Source organism: Saimiri boliviensis, chromosome X (genome assembly GCF_048565385.1).
Source record: "Saimiri boliviensis isolate mSaiBol1 chromosome X, mSaiBol1.pri, whole genome shotgun sequence".
NCBI lineage: Eukaryota > Metazoa > Chordata > Mammalia > Primates > Cebidae > Saimiri > Saimiri boliviensis.
In genome coordinates this window covers 113377030-113401157 of record NC_133470.1, presented here as the reverse complement: position 1 = coordinate 113401157, position 24128 = coordinate 113377030, and the positions used below count along the sequence as shown (strand labels likewise).

Genomic DNA, 24128 nt, shown 5'->3' with positions numbered 1-24128 from the left:
TGATGTGGGAAGATCACTTCAGCCCAGGAATTCAAGGCTGCAGTGAGCTATTATGGTGCTACTGTACTGCAGCCTCATTGAAAGAGTAAGATCTTGTCTCAAAAAAAACTGTGAAGAAGGCAGAGCAAAATGGTGGAACAGAAGGCTCTAATGATTGTCTCCACAAAGACACCAAGTTAACAACTACACAGAAAAAATCACTTAATAAGAACCAAAAATCAGGTGAGCACACATAATACCTGTTTTGAACTTTGTATCACTGAAAGGCACTAAAGAGATAGAAAACGGTCTTAAATTGCTGATGCCACCCCTCCCTGGCCCTGGCAGCAGCAGCATAGTGAGGAAAGCATCTCTGGTAATAGAAGGAGGGAGAACACAGCAAATGTGAGGCACTGAACTCAGTGCTGTCCTGTTACAGCAGAAAGGAAAACCAGACCAAACTCATCTAATGCCCACCCACAGAGGGAGCATACAAACCAGCCCTAGCCAGAGGGGAGTCTCAGATCCCAGTGATCAAAATTTGATTTCCCACAAACTTTGCTACAGATGGCAACGGTGCTCTCTGTCTCAAAGTAAACTTGAAAGACAGGCTGGGTGTAAACCCGACATGTTGGGAGGCTGAGGCAGGTGGATCGCCAGAGGTTGAGAGTTTGAGACCAGCCTGACCAATGGGGAGAAACCCAATCTCTATTAAAAATACAAAATTAGTTGGGTGTAGTGGTGCATGCCTGTAATCCCAGCTACTCAGGAGGCTGAGGCAGGAGAATCACTTGAACCTGGGAGGCAGAGGTTGTGGAGAGCCAAGATCATGCCATTGCAGTCCAGCCTGGGCAACAAGAGTGAAACTCTGTCGAAAGAAAAGAAAGAAAGGAAGAAAGAAAGAGAGAGAGAGTGAAAGAGAGAGAGAAAGAAAGGAAGAAAGGAAAGAAAGAAAAAAAAGAAAGAATAGACTGGTGTTGAACAATGAGAACACATGAACACAGGGAGGGGAGCACTACACACTGGGGTCTGTTGCGGGGAAATAGGGGAGGGACAGCGTGGAGTGAGGAGTTGGGGAGAGATAGCATGGGGAGAAATGACAGATACAGGTGATGGGGAAGAAGGCAGCAAATCACACTGCCACGAGTGTATCTATGCAACAATCTTGCATGTTCTTCACATGTACCCCAAAACCTAAAATGCAATAAAAAAAAAGAAAGAGAGAGAGAGAGAGAGAGAGAGAGAGAGAGAGAGAGAGAAAAGAAAAAAAAAGAAAAGAAAAGAAAGAAAGACCAACCGACCGACCCAGAGTGTAAAAGCAACCTACAGAATGGGAGAAAATAATTACAAACCACATATCAGATAAGAGGTTAACTTCTAAAATATATAAATAAGGAACTCAACTCAATAGCAAAAGAAAAATAAACCTAATAGCCTGATTAAAAAGTGGCCAAAGAATTTGAATAAACATTTCTTCAAATAAGACACACAAATAGCCATCAGGTACATGAAAAGATATTCAAGTTACTAATCATTAGGGAAATGCAAATCAAAACTATAATGAGATATTACCTCACACCTAGTAGGATAGCTATTATAAAAAAACAAAGAACACAAAAGACAACAAGCATTGGTGAGGATGCAGAGAAATTGGAATCCTGATATATTGTTGATCAGAATGCAAAATTCCACAGCAGCTCTGGAAAACAGTATAGAGGTTCTTAAAAATTTGAAAATAGAACTACTGTATGTTCCAGCAATCCTACTTCTGAATATTTATCTAAAACAATTAAAATTAGAATTTCAAATTGACATTCAAACTCCTATGTTTAGTACAGCACTATTCACAACATCCAAGATATAGAAACAAGTTAAATGTCCATTGATGGATGAATGGATGAGAAAAACATGGTAAGTATATATATGTATATATGTGTATATATATGTGTATATATATACACACACATATATATACATATACACACATATATATACATATATACATATGATATGCATAATATATTGTGTGTGTGTGTGTGTGTGTGTGTGTGTGTGTGTGTGTATAATGGAATACAACTCAGCACTGCAAAAGAAGGGAATTCTGAAAGACGTGAAAACATAGATAAGCTTTGAGGACGTTATACTAAGTGAAATAAACCACTCAGGTAAGGACAAATCCTGCATAATGTCACTTACATGAGGTATTTAAAATAGTCAAACACATAGAAGCAGAGAGAAAAACAGTGGTTGCCAGAAGCAGGGGAAAAGGGACAATAGAGAATTGCTAATCAATGGGTTTAAAGTTTTGATAGTACAAGAAGAGTCACTTTTAGAGATCTTCTGTACAACTTTTGCTGATATTTAACAATATTAAATTGTACACTCTAAAATGTGTTAAGAGTATACACCCATGTTAAGTGTTCTTACTATAATAAAATTTAAATTTAAATAAAAGACCCAACAAGACAACTAATAAAGCCAAAACTAAAGATGGGCATCCCAAGTGGGAACTTGACTTCATTCTCCATTAGCTACCTTTGCTGAGAATACAGAGGAAGAGGAATATGGTTTCAAATTGGGCTTATTGTGAGTTCAGCCTAGAACAGAGCCTGGAGGGTTTCATATTTGTGACTTTGACTAATTCCCTGATGTTAACTAGTTTTCTAATAATTCGCTTCTTTCTCCTCGAAGTACAGAGAACATTTATAAGAAAATTAGATAACAAAGTATCTATTTGGTTTGAATGCAGTCTTTATTGCACAGGGGATTCAAAATGTAGACAAAATGGACTCTGCACTGAGGAGATTTCAAAAGAGATAGAGAAATTGATTTGACACATAACCAACTAAATTTACTATTTAAGAATGATGAGAACAATTGCATAAAGGTACCAACTGTGTACATAAATGCACTAGGGGAAAGTCAAGTATCAGAAAGATCAGAGTGAGGACAAGAAGAAAACCCTTTATGTGGGCAGAATCACAAACAAAGTAGGTTGGGCCAGGACAGGAATTGGAGCTCACCCAAGCTAAGGCATGCAGAACCATTTATCCTGAATCGTATTGCTCTGTTTTAAGGCTACTTTCAAAAAGAAATGGGAAATGCTAAAAAGTTTTAGCCTTAATAGAAAATTAGCAAAATTAACAAAACGTAGGCCCAGGCACTGTCGCTTGCGAGCTTGTGAAACAACATGATTTCAGGAAGAGTTCAAGTTCTATGATTTGCTTTGCTCGATAAGAGAACTTTCTCTGAATTCCTAATTCTATACTTTGTTGCCAGGACCCTCACCAGTCCACAATAGGCTTGGTTTATGCCAAGCAAAAGACGAAAATTAACTCCTAGAAATTCTGCAAATTCCATTTTATTATTGAATCTGTACATGTCATGATAGATTAAAAATAACAGAAATATTTTCTTCTATTTTTCAGTTTTTGCAAAACAAGCCAATTAAGAAATGAAAAAGCAAGGAGATGTCCATGGAAGTATAGAAAGATTTGGAGCACAGATTTCAAAGGACTCAAAGTAAGAAATCAGGCAAATGATTCATCATTTCAAGGCATTAATAGAAAATGATAAATTGGGGCAATTTTCTGCATAATCTTAAGTATCCTACTGAAGGGACATGGACCAGACACCTAGGAACAAAGGCACTTGTTTCCACTTAAACAACTGTAAAATGACTGGCTGGCAAAATGCAAGTTGCTATGTTACCTTATACCACCTATAAAGGGACAGTTGTTGGGCTGTTACTTTTCCTTTGCAGAAGAAATACACTCTTCTCCATTCTATCTTAGCCACTCATTCCCAAACACGTTAGACTCACCCCTCATTGTCATCAAAAGTTGCATCCCTCTTAAAATCACTATTTCAGACATCCCATTCTGCAACACAGCTTTCTGTTCTTCCAATTTGCTTGTTCACATAGCTTCTCTGAAACAAGTCTTCTATTTCATCAAGACCTCCTCTCCATTTCCTCTTAGTCTTTCATTCCCCTCCTGCTTTACTTTCTCTCTATTTAGATTATATCTGATGGTGCATTGTCCAATCAGACTTTCATAAATGCTGTTAATGCTCTTTTTCTTTCTTTATTATTTTATGCTACCAGTAAAATGCCAACAGTGGATGAACCCCATCTCCCCATGATTTGTGACTACAACTGAAGGTTTTATTTAATATGAAAAATTCCAGAGTGAGAGAAATTAGGCATTACTTATAAATTTATAAAACATTATCAACTCGGTACCAAATACTTTAGAAATCTTATTATCTTTCTTTAGTAAGTTTTCTCTGTTTCAGCAAGGACTAGATTTCATTTTTTCTTTCTTCTAACCCAACAAATTTACCTTCCACCTGCTAATATCTGTCCTGTGAGTGATTATGCCTCATATCTCACATAGAAATCACACTCAGACAGGCATTATACTATCTTCTTATAGCAAATATTCAAACCTACTTACATCTGTGTTCATCTTCTCCCACTGCCTTTCAATTACAATAGAAAAGTAGTCATCATGCTAAAGACGACCAGATTTTTTGCATGTGCTATGCTTATCATCTCTTCGCACTTCTCTATGGCATCTTTATAATCAGTGTCCAAAGATGTTTCACTACCTTCCATCCAAAATAAAATTGTCTTTATCACACATTTTTCCTTTCCATATCAATTTTCAACAAAAGCACATATTATTTCTTCTCTTTCATCTTCACTCCTAGTTATATTTCTGAATTCAGTTTATGTGTTTTTTTATTCAAAGTAGATTTTTCCTAATCTATAATTTAAACTAGATCTCCTCATAAGTAGTGATTATAAATGTATTTTCATGAATGTTTATTTATCATCTGTATTACCATGAGATTGTTCACTCCATGAGTGCAGGGATGACTATTTTATACATTATTATACATGCAGTGTCTTGCACAGTGATATCACATTGCAGGTAATTAAAATAGTCAATGAAGGAATAAATGCATAAATATATAATGACAAAACATTAGTGGTATTCTCAGTGTTAAGAAAAGAATGTCCTTTATCACCTCAATTATCAAATACAGTGCATACCTCTAAAAGATTTTTCCAATTCAATAAGACATAATAAAAGATTCAAGGGATGAATCATTGAAAAAGAGGTGAAAAATTCTTAGTATTTGTTCACTGGTTACCTAGAAATACAATGAGATTGCACTGAAAATTTAATAGAACTCTTACAATGGTTTAATAAGGTAATTAGTTTTGAATTAAATATATGAAACAATTTTTTCTATTAGAAATAACAAATTAGAATGCAGAGTATACAGTAGATTCAAGTAGTAAGAAAAAACATATAATTAGGTATAAATAACTTCAAATCACAGATGTCAAAGTAAATGTGACTATGTCTCCTGCTCTTGTCTAAAACCAGCTAAAAACAACAAAGAGAATGAAAAATAGAAAAAAGCCACATCCCCAATGAAACATTTTAAAAAATACTCTTGAGTCACAATCTGTGCATAAGGCTGTCCAATGCAGAAAAAGTTGACCTGGTTGAATGAGGAAACCAAGAGTAGAACACAAATTTCAGCAGATCTTTGGTAATATAGAAGTTTGTACAAAAAGGGGATGTATATCCTTAAGGGTCACATCAATAATCTTTTAAAGATTTGTCCCTGAGATCTTTTAAAACTGTAGAATTGCAGATGAATAAGGGATGAATGCAAGAATGCACAGATATGTCATCCAGCAATGAATGAGGTGGAGGAAATGGTCATTAGCAGTCAGCTCTGCAATATAGTTACAGAGAAATCCTGTAACACACAAACTTCATTCCTGGTCAGTCTTTCAGTGGTTCTCAGCTGGATGTGGTAAAATCTTTTGCCATCTAGGGAAGGTTTCTCAACCTCAACACTACTGATATTTTGGACTACATAATTCCTTGTTGTGGGGGATGTCCTGTGAACTATAGAATGTTTAACAAAATTCCTGGCCTCCTTAGTTGTGGCCACCAAAAATGCCTCTAGATACTGCCAAATGCTACTGTATTAGTCAGGGTTCCTCAGAAAACCAGTAGGATATTTTATATATATATATAAAATACATAATATATAATATACATATAATATCCTACTGGTTATGCCTAAGGAACCCTTTCAGTCTCTATAATCATGTAAAACAATTCCCTTAATAAATCACTCCCTCATATGTGTGTGTATATATATATATGGATATATATATATATATATATATGGACACTGATTATAAAGATGCCATAGAGAAGTATGAAAAGATGATAAGCATAGCACATGCAAAAAATTTGGTCATCTTTAGCATGATGGCTACTTTTCTATTATAATTGAAAGGCAGTGGGAGAAGACGAACAGCGATGCAAGTAGATTTGAATATTTTCTATAAGAGGACAGTATAATGGCTGTCTGAGTGTGATTTCTATGTGAGATATGAGGCATAATCACTCACAGGACAGATATTAGCAGGTGGAAGGTAAATTTGTTGGGTTAGAAGAAAGAAAAAATGAAATCTAGTCCTTGCTGAAACAGCAAACTTACTAGAGAAAGATAATAAGATTTCTAAAGTATTTGGTACTGAGTTGATAATGTTTTATAAATTTATAAGTAATGTCTAATTTCTCTCACTCTGGAATTCTCATATTAATATATATATACATATATATGTATACATATGTGTGTGTATATATATATATATATACATATATATGTATACGTGTGTGTGTGTGTATATATATATATATATATATATATATATAGTGTGTGATTTATTAAGAGAATTGGCTTACATGATCATACATATATATGAGGGAATGATTTATTAAGAGAATTGGCTTACATGGTTATAGAGACTGCGAGGTCCCATAATAGGCTAGAGAGCCAGGGAAGTCAGTAATATGGCTCAGTAAGTCCAAGTCTGAAAGCCTCACAATCAGCCCTAGAACCAAGGTTAGGGAAATGGGCAATGGTGTCAGTCCCAGAGTCCAAATGGCAGAGAGCCTGGGGTTCTGATGTCCAAGGGCAGGAGAAGAAAGTTGTCCTACCTCTACAAGAGAGAGAATAAATTTACATTTCTTCCTCCATTTTGTTTAATTTTGGCCCCCAGCTGATAGGATGATGCCTACCCACACTGAGGGTAGACTTTCTCCACTCAGTCTAGCAACTCACACCAGTCTCCTCAAGAAACACCCTCACAGACACACCTAAGAATAGTTATTTACCAGGTATCTAGGTATCCCTTAATCCAGTCAAGTTGACATCTAAAATTAACTATCACAATCCTTTAGGAAACAAAACCATCCAGGTTGACACCACTGACAAAGGACATTTGTAAATGTGTGTGGATGTTTTTGATTGTCACAATGATGGAGAGGTAGAAAGATGAAAGAAGCCTGGGTCCCTGATGCCTTCTCTCAGTCATACTAACTCTACATTGCCTACTCCTGGAGACCTTACTGCATAGAATGAACGAATTCGTTACATATTTAGCCATCGTTGGTGTTGTATTTTGTTACTTGCAAACAAATGCTTTCCAAAATGATACTGTGAGATGGAGACATGGCATGTGAGAAGGATATACCTCTTATTATATGTATTTTTGTTTTATTATGTTTTGTCACGTCACTATCTTACATTGCTTATTTCTAATTTAGAAAACATTAACCAAAAATGTTTAGTAATAAATAATAATGCAGAATATATATAATAAACATACAGACCTTACTGAAGTACCTAAAATAACATATTCACATAAGGTGACTTTAAAATAGTTTAATGAGTTGAAAACAAAATTTGAAACATTTTTATTTAAAATTTGCCAAAAGTTTTAAATATTAATCAGAAAAAAATAAAACTGTCAACGAAATTTTGCAAAGGAAGAGTAATGAAGAGGCTGCTATGTTATCTGTCATTCAAATGTATTATAAAATTCAATCATTAGAACAATAAGATATAAATATAACAATAGAGAAGCACATTTATGTAATATTATAAATGTCTCGGAAGTAGATCTTAACCCATAGAAGAGTATATGATTAGGAATCATTCCAAATTAATAAGGAAAGAATAAATTCTTCAATAATGACACTGCAACTGTTGGTTGACAACTTGGCAAATTTTAAAAAATGGATTATTTAGTTTATATCATTCTCTAAGATAAATTCTGTATGGACTAAAAATATTAATTGCAGATTTCCACTTCTAGCAAAAGAGTGTAGTAATTTCATTGACAAAATAAAACACGAATTGTTTAAATGCATAGCTGTACTCTCAAGAAAGAGAAAGGAACTGGTGACAGAGCAAAGAGCAGTAGGCAATAAGCACATAAGCTGACCCCAAAGCCCTTAGAATAAAAGAAATTTAAACAACCCGACAAAGTTCAAGAAGAAAAAGAAAATCTTTTTTTTACTTTACTTTTTATTTTTTTAACTTTTATTTTAAATTCAACGATACATATGTGCAAGATTGTTTTATAAGTAAACTGTTGCAGGAATTTAATGTACAGACTGTTTCATCTCCTACGCAATAAGCATAGTACAGGATAGTTTTTCAGCCCTCACCCTCTTCCCACCCTTCATGTTCAAATAGGTCCCAGTGTCTATTGTTTCCTTCTTTATGTCCAATGTTTAACTCTCATTCATAAATGAGAATATGCATTATTTGGTTTTCTGTTCCTGTGTTAGTTCGCTTAGGATAATGGCCTTCAGCTCCTTCCATATTGCTGCAAAGGACATGGTCTCATTCTTTTTGTGGCTACATAATATTCCATGGTGTATATGTGCCACATTGTCTTTATCCAGTCTACCGTTGATGAGCATTTAAGTTGATTGCATATCCCACAGCAAATGTGGTGTTTACTGGCAAAATATTTGAAATACAATCCAATTACTGGGTATATACCCAAATGAATATAAATAGTTCTACCAAAAACACACATGTACTTGTATATTTATTGCAGCATAATTCACAACAGCAAAGACATGGAATCAACCCAGATGCCCACCAAAGATGGATCACATAAAGAAAATGTAGTATATATACACAATGGAATACTATGAAGCCATAAAATAGAGCAAAATCATGTCCTTTTCAGCAACATGGATAGAGCTAGAGACCATTATTGTAAGTGAATTAATGTAGAAAAATAAAAACAAATATCACATGTTCTCACTTGTAAGTAGAATCTAAACATTGGGTACACGTGAACATAAAGATGGGAACAACAGACACTGGGAAATTCAAAACAGGGGAGAAAAGAAAGGGGCAAGAATTGAAAAACTATTTTCTGAGCACTATGCTCACAACCTGGGTGATAGAATCACTCATACCCCAAACTTCAGTATCATGGAATATATACATGTAATAAACCTGCAAATGTATCCCTGAATGAAAAATTTTTATATAGAAATGAAAAAAAATCTTGCAAACAAAGTTTCTTATAGATGGTGAAAAATTATGAAAAATACAGTATCCTTTTTCGAGTTGAGAAAATGACAAGAATGACCAATATTGCTGCTTCTATTGAGCATATAGCAGAGGTTCCAGTTGATAGAGAAAAAAAAATAAGTTAAAGAACTACAATTGCTATCATTCACAGATGATAATGCTGTAAAAGACAAACCATAAAGAGAGATGTACTGTGCTTGTTAACACATAGGAAATAATTTCAAGTTCACAATTGTTCCTGTTCTCAACAAATTCAAAAGAATTCCAATTAAAATTTTGAAAAGATATTTCATAGAAATGGATCAGCTGACCCTAAATTAATTTGGAAATGACAAAGTCTTAAAAATAATAAACCAAATGTCAAAGAAGAAGGAGAATAAACTTGTTCTACCAGACATAAAGATTCATTATAAAGGTATAGTGACTTAAAAGGTGATTTTTGAGACAAGAATAAATAAATAAAATGATGGAACAGAATAGAAAACCTAGAAAAAGATCAGTGTTTATATGGCAACTTGATATATGGCAGAGGTAGCCTTACTACATCATTACTTAAATGGTGCTGCGACCATTTGATATTTATTTAAAGACAGCCCTACCCCACAACATACATAGAAGTAATTTCATGGGAATTAAATACCTAAAGTTGATAATTCAAGCCTGAACATTTCTAAAGCATGGAAAATATTTTTAAGTAATTAAATTAAGATACTTTTTTTAATGAAACAATAGAAATCATAAAGGAAATAGTTGATACATACAGGTATATTAAAATATAAAATTTAAGTATGATTATAACTTAAATGTAATACCTCAAACTATAAAAACCCTAGAAACAACCTAGGCAATACTATTGAGAACATAGGCACAGTCAAAGATTTCATGATGAAGGCACCAAAAGCAATTGCAACAAAAGGAACAATTGACAAATGGGATATTATTAAACTAAAGAGATTCTGCGTAGCAAAAGAAACAATCAACAGAATAAATAGACAACATACAGAATGAGAGAGAATTTTTGCAAACTATGCATCTGACAAAGGTCTAATATCCAGCATCTATAAGGAACTTAAACAAGTTTACAAGAAGAAAACAACCTCATTAAAAAGTGGGTAAAAGACATGAACAGACACTTTTCAAAAGAAGACAAACATGCAGCCAACAAGCATATGAAAAGAAAAGCTCAACATCACTGATCATTAGAGAAATTCAAACCAAAATCACAAGGAGATACCATATCATGCCAGTCAGAAGGGCTATTATTAAAACTTTAAAAAAATATATTATTATTAAAAAATAGCAGATGTTGGCAAAAGTTGCATAAATAAAAAGAATGCCTATACAGTCTTGGTGGGAGTGTAAATTAGTTCAACCATTGTGGAAAGCAGTATGGCAATTCCCAAAAGAGCTATAAGCAGAACTACCATTTGACCTGGCAATCCCAGTACTGGGTATACATGCAAATGAATATAAATCATTCTATTATAAAGGCACTGAATGCATACATTGCAACACTATCCACAATAGCAAAGAGCATGAAATCAACCTAAATGTCCATCAATGATAAAGTGGATAAAGCAATTGTGGCACATATACACCAAGGAATACTATGCAAACATAAAAAAGGAACGAGATCATGTCCTTTGCAGGGACACAGATGGAGCTGGAGGTCATTATCCTTTGCAAACCAACATGGGAACATAAAAACAAATACTGCATATTCTCACTTATAAGTTGGAGCTAAATGATGAGAACACATGGACACATAAAGGGGAACAACACACACTGAGGCCTTTCAGAAGGTGGAGGGTAGGAGGAGGCAGAGGATCAGGAAAAATAACTAATAGGTAGGAGGCTTAATATCTAGGTGATGCAATAATTTGTATAACAAACCCCCATTACACAAGTTTGCCTACATAACAAGCCAGCATTTATACCCCTAAACATAAAAGTTAAAAAAAGAAATAAGTAAGATTTGGGTATGTCACAAACTATCATAAATTTAAAAGACAATCAGGTTTGTAACAGATTCTTGTTACATATATAACATACAAAGGATTTGGATCAAATATATAAAGTGTTTTCCAAAAATCTGTAATTTTTAAAAAAACAAACAACACAATTTAAGAATATGTAAGTGATATGAACCAGTAATTCACAAAGAACTTCACATTTATACAATTACACATGCTAAAGTAGTAGAAATGTATAGATTAGAAATAGAGGCACCTAACTGGATAAGTTTTAAAAGTATAATGTTGGATGACAAAAATCTGTTGGAAAAGAATTATATCTAGGCAAAATGTTAAAGTACACAAAACAATAATTTATATGCTTACAGCTATAAATATATGTAGTAAATATAAAAACATGCAGTAAAGTTATACAAATTTCAGCAGAGAAAGGGAGAGCAAAAGGGTTAAAGCTGTGACCTTAGCTATAGCTATAATTATTTATCAAACAAAATTTTAAGTAAACATGGCACAATGTTAGCATCTGTTAAATCTAAATGTTTGGTTCATAGATATTGAGTATATTCAATTTACATACTTTTCTTATGTCTGTAATATATAATTAAAATTATATTAAAATTTCACATTTTAAATGATTATGAGAGAATACAGGTGAACATTTATTTGCTCATGGGAAAAAAGAAGACCTTTAAAAGATGAAAGCAAAGTAAATCACAGAGGTAAAGGCTGATAAATATGACTGCATAAAAATATAAAACCTAGGCCCGGCACGGTGGCTCATGCCTGTAATCTTAGCACTTTGGGAGGCTGAGGCAGGTGGATCACAAGGTCAGTTGTTCAAGACCATCCTTGACAACATGGTGAAACCTCATCTCTACTAAAAATATAAAAATTAGCCAGGTGTGGTGGCACGTGCCTATAGTCCCAGCTACTCGGGAGGCTGAGGCAGGAGAATTACTTGAGGTTGCAGTGAGCCAAGATCACACCACCCGCACCCCAGCCTGGGCAACAGTGAGACTCTGTCTAGAAAAAAAAAAAAAAAAAAAATGTAAAAACTACATAATAAAAACACATCAAAAAATTTAGTTACAAGATGGAGCAAATATTTGTAATATGTCTGTATAAATGATAAGTATATATGTAACCAGTTTTGTTACTGTAAAAAATCGCATTTTCAAAATCTAAATCTTCATCAAATGTTGAACAACATTAATAAACACGAATTCCATAAGGTTAATGAGTATACAGTGAAATCAGCACTTCTGCCAACTGCTAGTGGGATTTTTAAATGGTTGACCTTTGTGGAGAGCAGTTGACGATATTAAAAAGAATATTAAAATTGTTCCTACTAAAAATAGACATTAACCTGATAAAATGATGATCTCTAAGGAGTGAGATGACAGAAGTGACTTATAGTTTCTATTTTATACCCATCTCTTTTTTTTAGCACCTGGTTTGTATTACTTTTATAATTTAAAATTATAATTACTTTTTCATGTAAATTATTTTAATAAAAAGCAATCCATTTTATCTTTTGGCCCCAATACTTTTAAGGAAATCATTCCAGGGAAATTATTAGACATGCACAAAGCGATATACCAGATGATTTATGTAAATTATATAATACACATAGTCACAATCTAAATATTAAACATTAGAGGAATAATTAAATATATGGTGGTGTACAAACGTGATAGAATAATATGATTTAAAGCATATGTTTCAAAAATAATCACAAAAGAAACTATTTATGATTGTAAGAATAAAAAGGATAGCTCATTGATACCATGTAGTGTCAAGTTAATGGGAAAAGGCTGTGCAATATAATCCAAATTGAGAAGGGGACAAATTGTTTCTATAATAATAAAGTCATGGTTATACTGGCAAGGAATCAATTAATGTCTTATGAAGATTTAATGAAGGATTTTTAACAGAAAAGAAATTCTTCTTGTGTGAGATGTACTTTTTGTTTGTTTATTTTTCCTTTAGTTTTTTTTTTTTTTTTAAAGAATATAAAAATATTAAATAACAAGCTGTAATCTAGAGTGGAGAATCACCCTGACATTCTTCCTCCCCCGTCTCCACTTCCAAATAACATAGGACTCAGAACTCCCATTCTTTCTACTAGGTAGAAAAAGCAGTTTTACCTGACAATCCATGCAGGAAACCAATGGTATACAAAGAAGGAGCAGGGGAAAAAAATTGACATTGATGTAGGACTTGCAAATAGCTGATGGTGGGATAACAGGAGCAAAAAAATAAAACAGGAAGTAGGGACTTCAGGATAAAGGAAAATAAAATAACAAAAGGAAATAAGGACAAATGAACTGAAGAGAAAAGAAAAGTGGGTAGCATGAAGAAAAGAGAGTAGGCATCCTCCTTTACAGAGCTAGAGAAAAAATCTTCATGGGAAAATGAGAAAGTACAGTGAACACACCCTTAATAAATAGGTGGGACAAGAGAGAAAAATCAGGGACTCACTATCCAATTTTTAAATACACTATCTACCAGCACAACTCTGTGTGGCTTAGAACATAAATCACCAGAGAATTTGAGCAAAAATCAGCTTGAACTTCTTCCTGTGATATTTACTTGTGAGGGTTACAAGATAATAACTGGTATAAGGAGGGGACTAATCCTTCCCACTCCCACAGGACAGCAAGGAATGGTCTATGGGGCCTTGGGGAGATATGAGAAAGAGGCAATAATTCATCCAGAAAATTGTCCTTCATCTCTTCCTCTCTGGAGAGTATTTAAAGGTATATCATATGGGCCCAAAAAAATAAAGAGCCTACCTATATACACACATAAACATATATTTCAAGTTTTTCTATGCATATCTGCATGCATAGAAAAAAGAAGTGTCCTAAAATATTATTAATGTTTCCCTGGGACTTGGAATTACAGGTGATTTTCTGTTTTGGAGTGCAGCACAATAATCTTATAAAGTCAATAAGAATAGAGGATTGACATTCAGACCCAAAGGAAATCAGAGTGCCCAGAAGAAGGAAGAGTTGAGCAGTGAGAATCATAATGCACTGAGTTTAAAATCAGAAATATTTAAGTTATATTATACTGTAAGACTAAGTTTATTGCAGAAAGTTGAAATGCAGGTTAAAAGCTAGGTGAATTTTAGTTGAAGAGAAATAAATAACACTACACTCTTTTACATTTGAGCTTGTGACTGAAGTTTTCTACCTCCTATATTTGTTAAGCTGTATTGAAATTCTAAACATATGGCATGTTTGCATTTATTTCTTTGAACCCAAAAAACAAACATTAAATAAAGCTATCAACGTGTCAAAGATGCAGACTAATGTACATTACTTTTTAAAGTTCTGGACTGGTACAAGTCTGAATTTACATCTAGTGGCACTATAAAAGAATATGTTCTATATTAGAAAGCAAAATGTACAAGTTAGAAGCTAATAGAAACTTGCTAAATATATTTTAAGTTAATACACATCAAAATTGTTGGAAGCTGTTAAAGTCTGTAAGCATTTGGACGATCTTTTACACTAAGAAAAAGTGAAAATTCTTCATTTCAAAAGAGGAGTGACATTTGATAAATACCTTGGTAAAGGTATAAACAAAGTGCTATGGGAGCAAATGCAGGGAACCATTAGTTCCTTTGAAAGGTTCATAAATCTCTGGCAAGTTGAATCTGCAAACCTAAACATATAAAGTGATCACAGTGAACACTGATATATCTCCTTTTCTTCAGCAAATCCCCATAATGGGCATGTGACTTATGTCAAGGTAAAGAGGATATAATCAGAAATGCTTCCTGCTGCCCTGTAATATAAGTGGTGTTACTAAGGATAGAAGAATAAACTTTTGCCTGTCATTGTTGAATTCAATCCAGGGATTGCAAACTTAGAGTACTTTGGCTGATCTGGCCCACAGACCCATTCATTTTGGCTCATAATTTTATTTTAAATAAATTTAAATGTCTTTTAAATTATATGCTCTCCAGTACATCATTGTACATACCATTCTCTTTTGAAAATTCAGCTCCATGCAGTTATTAAGAATACAGGCTCTAGAAGTTAGAGTGTATGAGTTAAAATTCAGTATCTATCACCTCCTAGCCACATGACCCTGGGAAAATGACTTAATCTCTCTGTGTAATGGTTTTCTCATCTCTAAAGTGAAGATAGTAATGGTAGGGTTTCAGTGAGAGTTAAATGAGTTAAAACTTGTAAAGCACTTAAATTAATGCTAAGCAGACAGTAACCACTGGGTAAAGGTTTATTAAATAAATATTGGTTTATTTCCAGCCTAATCATGTTTTCTCCCTGGCCCCATGGGCATTTGGGCTCATACTTTTGGTTTAATTTTATCTATAAGAAAGCTTTCATCTTGGCCCTTCATATAAGCTATGTGCATGGCCCCTCCATACATGGTATAAAATAAGGGATTCCAAAGAGTTCTATTTTCCTATAAATATATCAATGACTGATTCATTATAATCAACATAAAAATCTTCCTAGTTAATTAGACTCTGGAGATACTAAGGGCACAATTTAAAGTCTCTGTCTGTAAAGGGATTATTGTCCAGTAAGAGGGACTGGAATTGTACATGATGAGTAAGTACAGTAGAAGATTATATACACACATGATAAATGCTAGGTGACTGAAATCTGAGAAAACCATGATTAGAGAGGGATAGGGTGGACTAGGTAGGATCTATAGATGGTATGGAACTTGAGCTATTTCTGAGGGAAGAGTGAGACTTAGATCTACCTAGAGATTAGATAGGTGAAAACATTCTGACAAGAGCCATTTGAGCAAATTACAGAGGCAGAACATATCTGAAAGCTTGAGCAATTATGCACAGATTTAATTTGAGTAGAAAAGTTGGTTATGGCAGAAATGATAGGAGATGAGGCTGAGCCCATGGATGAAGACTACATTGTGGAGAGTACTAAATGTTAGATAAAGGGCTGTGCATTTTATCTTGAAAGCAGTGGAAAGTCAATGAAGATTTCAGAACTGGGAGACGTTAAGTGGAGGGACAGTAAATGATTTTTGCAAAGAAATATTTAATGAATGGAGATTAATCTGTTAACAGTGCAGAGGACGGAAAGGACCAGTGGATAGCAGGGCAATTAAAACACCGAGAAGAAACGTGAAAGCTGGGAGACTATTGCATTACAGTCTGAGATTAAATTGATCCAAGTCTGAATCAGGGTGAGACAATGAACTTGGAAAGGAAAGAAGGCAAGCCACTTTTTTGCCCAATGAATTGTATACATCTAGCAAAATAAGTTTGCTCATCCTAATCTTCCATAGCTTTATATGTATTTGTCCATACTGAAACACACCAAAACATTCTGTTACCATGTTTATTTCTTCTTCATCTAAAAGCTCCTCCAGTTTATGAGATTTGTCTGATATCTTTTGTCTCTCTAGAACATAGCAAAATGCCTGACACATATTAACATTCTTAAAAGTGTAAAACTAAACCAAAAATCAATTAATCCAGGTAACTTTTGACAAATGAAGAAAGAGCAGCTGTTGAGCCTCCTCTGTATTTGGAAGATTAAGAGCATACGATAAAATAAGAAGTTCTCAAAAAGGAACAGATTCAGGGGAAAGGAAAAATAAATTCCAGGAGGGAGAGATTTGAATCTCAATCTCTCTCTCCCTCTCCCCCACCCCACCTTTCTCTCTTCCTCTCTGTGATGGTTAATACCGTCAACTTGATTGGATTAAAGGATGCAAAGTATTAATCCTGGGTGTGTTTCTAAGGGCGTTGCCAAAGTAGATTAACATTTGAGTCAGTGGGTTGGGAAGGCAGATCCACCCTTAATCTGGTGGGGACAATCTAATCAGCTGCCAGCAGATATAAAGGAAGCAGAAAAACATGAAGAGGCAAGACTGGCCTAGCATCCTAACCTACACCTTTCTCCCCATGCTGGATGCTTCCTGACCTCAAACATCAGATTCCACGTTCTTCAGTTTTGACACTTGGACTGGCTCTCCTTGCTCCTCAAGCTTGGGACAGCCTACTGTGGGATATATCTCCTATTACTTCTGTCCCTCTAGAGAACCCTGACTAGTACACTCTCCACCCATCCTTTAACAGGTAAAATCATTATTTTGAAGGGATAAGAAAGTTATATATTTTAGTAACTTGGTGAACATTTATTAAAACTAATAATAAAAATAGAGCTTCGTGGGGGACTGAGACACAAGAGCAATCAGTTTGAGCTTAGAGTATAAAACGATATAGAGTATCTGGGCAAAGTGGTGTATGAGAAGTAGCAGAGTTAGGAAACCTGAGATGGATTGCTTAAAGAGTGCAGGGGGGCATCTAAAAGAGTAATGCATTCATTGGACAACACAACAATCAGATTGATATCACCCTGAGTATCAGCTTTGGGTTTGACCTCCCACTGTCCCTGAAAAGTGAAGTCATATAATATTAACAGAAATGAAGAAGTGAACATTTCAAATATAGTCATATTAACTCTGGGTAAACTAGCCTGCTATGGTCCACAATTGCATTTCTACATTCATAAGCCCAGGGATGCTGCTGATCTTAGGGACTATCTTTTGAACAGTTAAAAAAATATAGAAAACTATCTCTTATCTCCTGAAGGTAGACAAATTGCAGTGTTAAAGGAGCTTATAAAACTTGACAATTTCCCAGTGGCAAGGCATGGCCTTTTTACTGAACTGCTCAAGAGGTGTCTGTTCCCTTTCATCCTGAGAGATAACCATGAAATAGTTTGGCTGCAGTTTAATTCCCTGGCAGTAATACAACATATCAATATGGCTCCAGTGAGTTACCACCATCAGTGAGGCATGGCCCTTGCACTGGGTAGAGCACACATCGATTCTCAATAAATGCTTCTTGAATTAAACAGAGTTATACTTGCAGTGGCAATGTTGAATTTTTCCTGATTTAGCCACATGTAGCCCAAAGCAACCCAATTGTGATAATGATAAAGGTTTAGGTCTATACTATGGCCAGAAAGTAAAGCAAATAAACCTAACAAAAACTAATAAGGAAGAGTAAAGAACTAGAAATTTCGTGGGGTTTAGATTAATACCTGGATTTGAGCCCTGGCTTTGACACTCATTAGCTCTGTGAACTTGGAAAAGTTTATTAATTTCTCTGAGCTCCACTATTACATCTTCATAATGAGGATTATAATAAATTCTCCCTCAGACAGTTGTTATTAGGATAAAATGGTAACCCCATTAATAATTTTATTATATACTTGTGAGAATGGTACTCATGAACATCAGGCAAAGAGTTTTGGCCTCATGGACTCAAGGGTCTTAACCATATGTGTAAAGCATTGTATCATTACAGATAGATTGGTATAGTAGACAGAATAATGGTCCATCAAAGATGCTCATGTTCTAATCCGTATAAATATGTTACCTTACATGCCAAAAGGAATTTTTTTCAGATGTGATTAACTTAAAGATCTTGAGATGGGTAGATTATCTTGCATTATTCAGTTGGACCCCAAGTGATTACAAGGGTCCTTAAAAGAGAGAGTCAAGGAGGTCAAAAACAATAAAAGATGTGACCACAAAAACAGAGTTGAAGTAATGTCCTTTGAAAACAGAGGAAGTGATTTTAAGCCAAGGTATGCAGGTGACCTCTAGAAGCATGAAAAGGCAAGGAAGCAGATCTTCTCCCAGAGTTTTCAAAAATAACATAGCCTTATGGATGCCTTGACCTCAAAAATTTCTTACTTCCAGTACTGTAATATAATAGATTCACGATGTTTTAAGCCACTAAGTTTGTGGCAATTTGTTACAGTAGCAACAGGAAACTAAGAAATTCAGATTTGGTTAAAAGAATTCACCAAGCTGTCATAATCCTTTAAAAAATCAGCTTTAGGACTGGTATCATCAAATATCTTCATAGCTTGGCACCACAGCAATCATTACCTATAAAATCTCAAAAAACCCACTTGAATTTCTCTTCCAAATCATGGTGTCACTCTGGAACACAACCCTTTGATTGTTATCGTTGGTAACATTTCTTGGAACATAATCCTAGGGTGGATAATATAAGCCAAAAGGAAAAGTTTGTATTGGTATTTGTGACCTTTCTCATGTATGATTCTCACTCTGAAGCTGCAAGAGACAGCAAGAAATATGTTTATCATTCCCTTTACCCTTTAAGTAAAAATAGCCTGCTTCACCCACTTGGGCCTAAAGAGTGGTTCCAATTGAGTGACTGACTCACACTGTTCTTATGAGTAATATAAGCCTCCTAGTTCCTGCTCAACAGCATCTAGTTGCATTTGATGCTGAGGGGACATGGGCATCACTCCAACTTTGCAAGTGTGCCATTTTTACTGCTTTAGTATGACACAGAAAAATAGGAAATCTGAGCTACCAGAGAAATATGCTTGGGTAAGTTGCTTGCCATTGTCCCAGGTTCTGCGCATAATTTCAGAAGCAAATGAGACATATTTGAATGTTCACTTTCACTAGATTAGGAACGTGCTACTTTCAAATTTACAAAACCACTGAAGCATTTTCTCAATACTGAACCAATGCTGATTTATTTTTGAAAAAGACTACCTTACCATGTAATGCATTTTCACCATGCAATGGATGGTTGGGAATTCCATTTCTCCTTTTGTTATTTTGCATTTTTAAAAATGTAGCACCCAATGTAAAAATCACAATGGACACGGTGTTTATATTCTCCTGTCAGTGTCAATATATCCAGCTTTTTAAGAAAAAGAAGCAAGCTTCTCTTGGTTAAAAATAACACCTTAACCATTAAATTATTGGGGGGAAATACCAGATACACATAGAAGACCAAATTTTGTATATTCCTTACATACTGTTCATAGTAATTCCAGATGTCTAATAGTCAGAAATATAAAACTTTTACCCAATGCATAAGATTCCTGTACTAATGCCACAATTTTAGGCAAATTATCAACATTAGACATCAAGCTCCTATACCACAGTTCAGTATAATGGCAGTTTTGCATACATTTATTCATTCATCTCTCCATTCATTCAAAAAGGATTTGTTGAGCACCTACATTTTACCAGGTGCATGGTGATGGGAATATCAAAGTGAACAAGATGGGTCCTTGCTCTCATGGAGCTTTAAGTCTGACAATGGTACATAGTAGACATGTGTTACATGTTTGATAAATACATTTATTTATTGATGCATTTAGTTTGACACATAATTCAAAAGTTAATTCTGAGTGTGTTTTTGTAATCACATGTCATTTAGAACTAAAAAGAGGAGAAGACACCATAGGGGAGATAAATCACCTAATACCTAATTTCTTACACCCATGCCACTGACAGTTCTATTATATTAATAGTTCTATCATGTTACCACTGACGGTAAGAATGATAACCTTAAGATCTTCAGTGATGGTCACTATATTCTTATTAAGGCAGGAAAGTGGACTCAGACACTTTTAGTAAGAGTTGGGAAGGGGTTCTATGTCGCCTTAAAGAAATCTAGTTATCTCAGAGTCAGTAAAGAGTAGTCGTTTCCAAAGAACTTGGGATCCAAAGACAAAAACAAAAACAAAACAAACAAAAACAAACCAAAAGACTCAGAATATAGAGTCAGATAGCCTGGATTTGGATCTCAGCTCTGTCATGTGAATTTGGGTACCCGTCTAAACATCAATTTAATGTTTAAAATGGGAATAGTAATAATGACCAGGAAGGGTTTTGACGATTAAATGAGACTATTCAGGTTAATCACTTGCCATAAAGCCCAACACAACGCTCTTAGTAAAAGTAGTAGTAGTAATAGTTGTTGTTGTCATTGTTTTTGCTGTTACTATGTTGATTTCTTACAGATTCAGTTGACTAATAATTTACTAGGGCTATATTTCCAGGGATCATTTCTATAGTTTATTACTAGAGGAGTTAATCTGAATGTGTAGAGCACCAGAAACCATGAGGAGGAGGTGCAGAGTTCTTTCCTGAGCATAAAGCTGACCCTAGGTATCGTGTTGCCTCACTGCAACTGCCATTTGCCATTGATGATGATTGTTCTTCTCTTCCTTGGAGAGAATAAGAGGAGAGGATGCCTTCTGAATGGCTCATGTTTACATTATTAAAATAAAAATAAAGGAATTTACTGCATCCTGGCTGCCCAAACCTCATGGGCTTTCAAATGTAATTGCAGGATAAAATGTGACTGCTTCTCTTTCTGATCCATACGTCCCCTCTGTCTCTAGTTCTAAGGTCCACCAAAATCTCTCTCTCTTTCACACACACACACCCCAACACGAACAGGAATTAAGTCGGAGATGGTATGTCAGCTGTGATGGATTGATAGTTCCTGCCTGGGATAATTTGATGAGCGGAGTCCTGAGATTGCATTGGAAATCAAAATATAAAAGTAGCATGATTGGTTATTAATGTCAGTGGAGGATTTGGATAACTAAGTGATAGCATACATACTCTAATGCAGGCGTCCCCAAACTTTTTACACATGGGGCCAGTTCACTGTCCCTCAGACCGCTGGAGGGCCGCCACATACTGTGCTCCTCTCACGGACCACCAATGAAAGAGGTGCCCCTTCCTGAAGTGCGGTGGGGGCCGGATAAATGGCCTCAGGGGGCCGCATGCGGCCCGCGGGCCATAGGGGGATGTCTGCTCTAATGTCAAGAAAGGATAGGTCATTAACACTTCAGTATAATTTTAAATCTGTTTTTTTTTTTTTTTTTTGAACACATACATGCCTTTTAAATATTAATGCTTATTATGGAATAAAAGTCTTGGCTCCCTATTAAATAAATTTCTAGCATTAGGAAGCAAATAAGAAAGAGATTTTGTTGTGAGGGCTGCATTGCCTTTCTGAAATTATATGACATAAATAACTGTTTTACTCATACACAAACTTGGGCCTTAATTTTGTGATTCCACAAATTTATTTGCCATAAATAAAAAAGGAAACATACTTCCCTTAATAAAAGTTCCACTAATAATCTCTCAAAGAGATAACACTGTATATTCATACAATGGATTGCTAATCAGGAATTTAAAATGCAAGAATTACTATTTAGGTTGGTGCAAAAGTAATTGCAGTTTTTGCCAAAGTAATGGCAAAAACCACAATAATCAGCTTTACACCCACCTAAAACATGTAACAATATGAATCAATTTCATAGACATTTTGCTGAGAAAAAAGGTGAAACAAAATAAGTTATACATTATATGATTCTATTTATGCATATGAATTTCTAAGACCTGCAGAACTGCTCTATGCAGCAGTTCCCAGACTCGATTGGACAACAGATCATCTGGAGAGCTTGTTAAAACACAATTTTCTGGGCCCTGCTCCCAGAGTTTCCAATTCAGTTGGTCTGGGGTGGGGACTGAGAATCTGTATTTCTAACAAGTCCCCAGGTAATGCTGATGTTATTGGTTCAGGGTCTGCAATTTGAGAGCCACTGATAGATGGTAATATAAGTCAAAACATGATTATCTGGTGTGTGTGTGTGTGTGTGTGTGTGTGTGTGTGTGTGTGTGTGTGTGTAGGGCAGGCAGTATTGATGGAGAAGGAGTGCAAAGGAACTGGCTGGGATGTTGTAAAGGTTCTATGTCTTGACCTGAGTGGTGATCATGTAGCTACATATATAAGTAAAATGTTACACAGCTGTACCATTTATATCCGTGCTTTTCACTTCATGTAAATTGTACCTTTAATTAGACGGCAGAACCTGAGCTTTAGAATAAAACAAATCAAGTTGAAATTCCCATTTGTGTCACTTATCAATTCTGTGATGTTTGGTAAGTTACTTCACTTACACAAGCCTTGCTACTTTCATGTATAAAACAAGTTCATAATAGTACTGCATCATAAGGTGGTGGTGAGAATTCAATAAGATCATATCATCCTTATACCATACTTGGCACAGAGTAAATACTCCGTAAATATTTTCCATTATCTTAAGACACAATTCTAAATTATATGGATCCTGTAATTCCTCTCTTCTCCCCAACCTCACACTCCTATTCCTCCTCTCCGTTTGCACTGACATTCTTCATTTTAGAAAAGCCCTCATTCCTCATTTCTTAGTACCACCTTGACTAGTGGAGCTTCTACTGAAACAGAGCTAGTTGTTTTTCTATAATAATGCCAGCTGTTCCTGGCCTAGTACCACCTGCCTTCCCGATCAGCAAATAAGCAGTTCTATCTATCAAGACAGCTATTTCTTGGTGCTCATCATGGGCACACAGTGTTTCCTGAATGTTACTGAGAGTCTCTGGACTAGGTAGACTATCCATGAAATACAACTCAACTTAGGTAAATAAGTTTTAAATATGACTCAATGAAAATACCTCTCTAAGGAAATAATCCTGGCAATGGTTGGCTCCAAGTACACAAACCAAAGGAAACTATGTCCAGGTCACAGATTCAAGGTCTTTATCCCTGATTGCAGTGCTGCTGCAACTTATGGCCTCCATATTTTTGCTTTTAGGCTCTTTGATTACTCCTACCTCTCAAAATCTACTCTGCTAGGGGCATTTTCCCAATTACCTAATTATTGCTCCCTCTCATTTCATGATATCAGGTAAGGCAGCATTTAGTTTGCTTTAAAGTATACCGTCTGAGCCCTTTCTCTTGGCCAAGCACTGTGCTACCTGGTGCAGATACAAAACCAAAGCATACCTGTCCTGTTCCCAATCCTTGAGCATTCTGTAAACGGGGTAAGAAAGCCATATTAGTACATGATGATAGATAAAGCAAGGTGTATCAAG

General features: G+C 35.2%; 1 non-coding gene across 1 annotated transcript; it reads left to right on the top strand.

The window, feature by feature from the left end:
• Positions 1-21237: 21237 nt before the first annotated feature.
• LOC120361987 (small nucleolar RNA U3) lies at positions 21238-21460 on the top strand. The gene has a single exon (XR_005578002.1). It is a non-coding gene; the product is annotated as a small nucleolar RNA U3 (small nucleolar RNA).
• The last annotated feature ends 2668 nt before the right edge of the window (positions 21461-24128 follow it).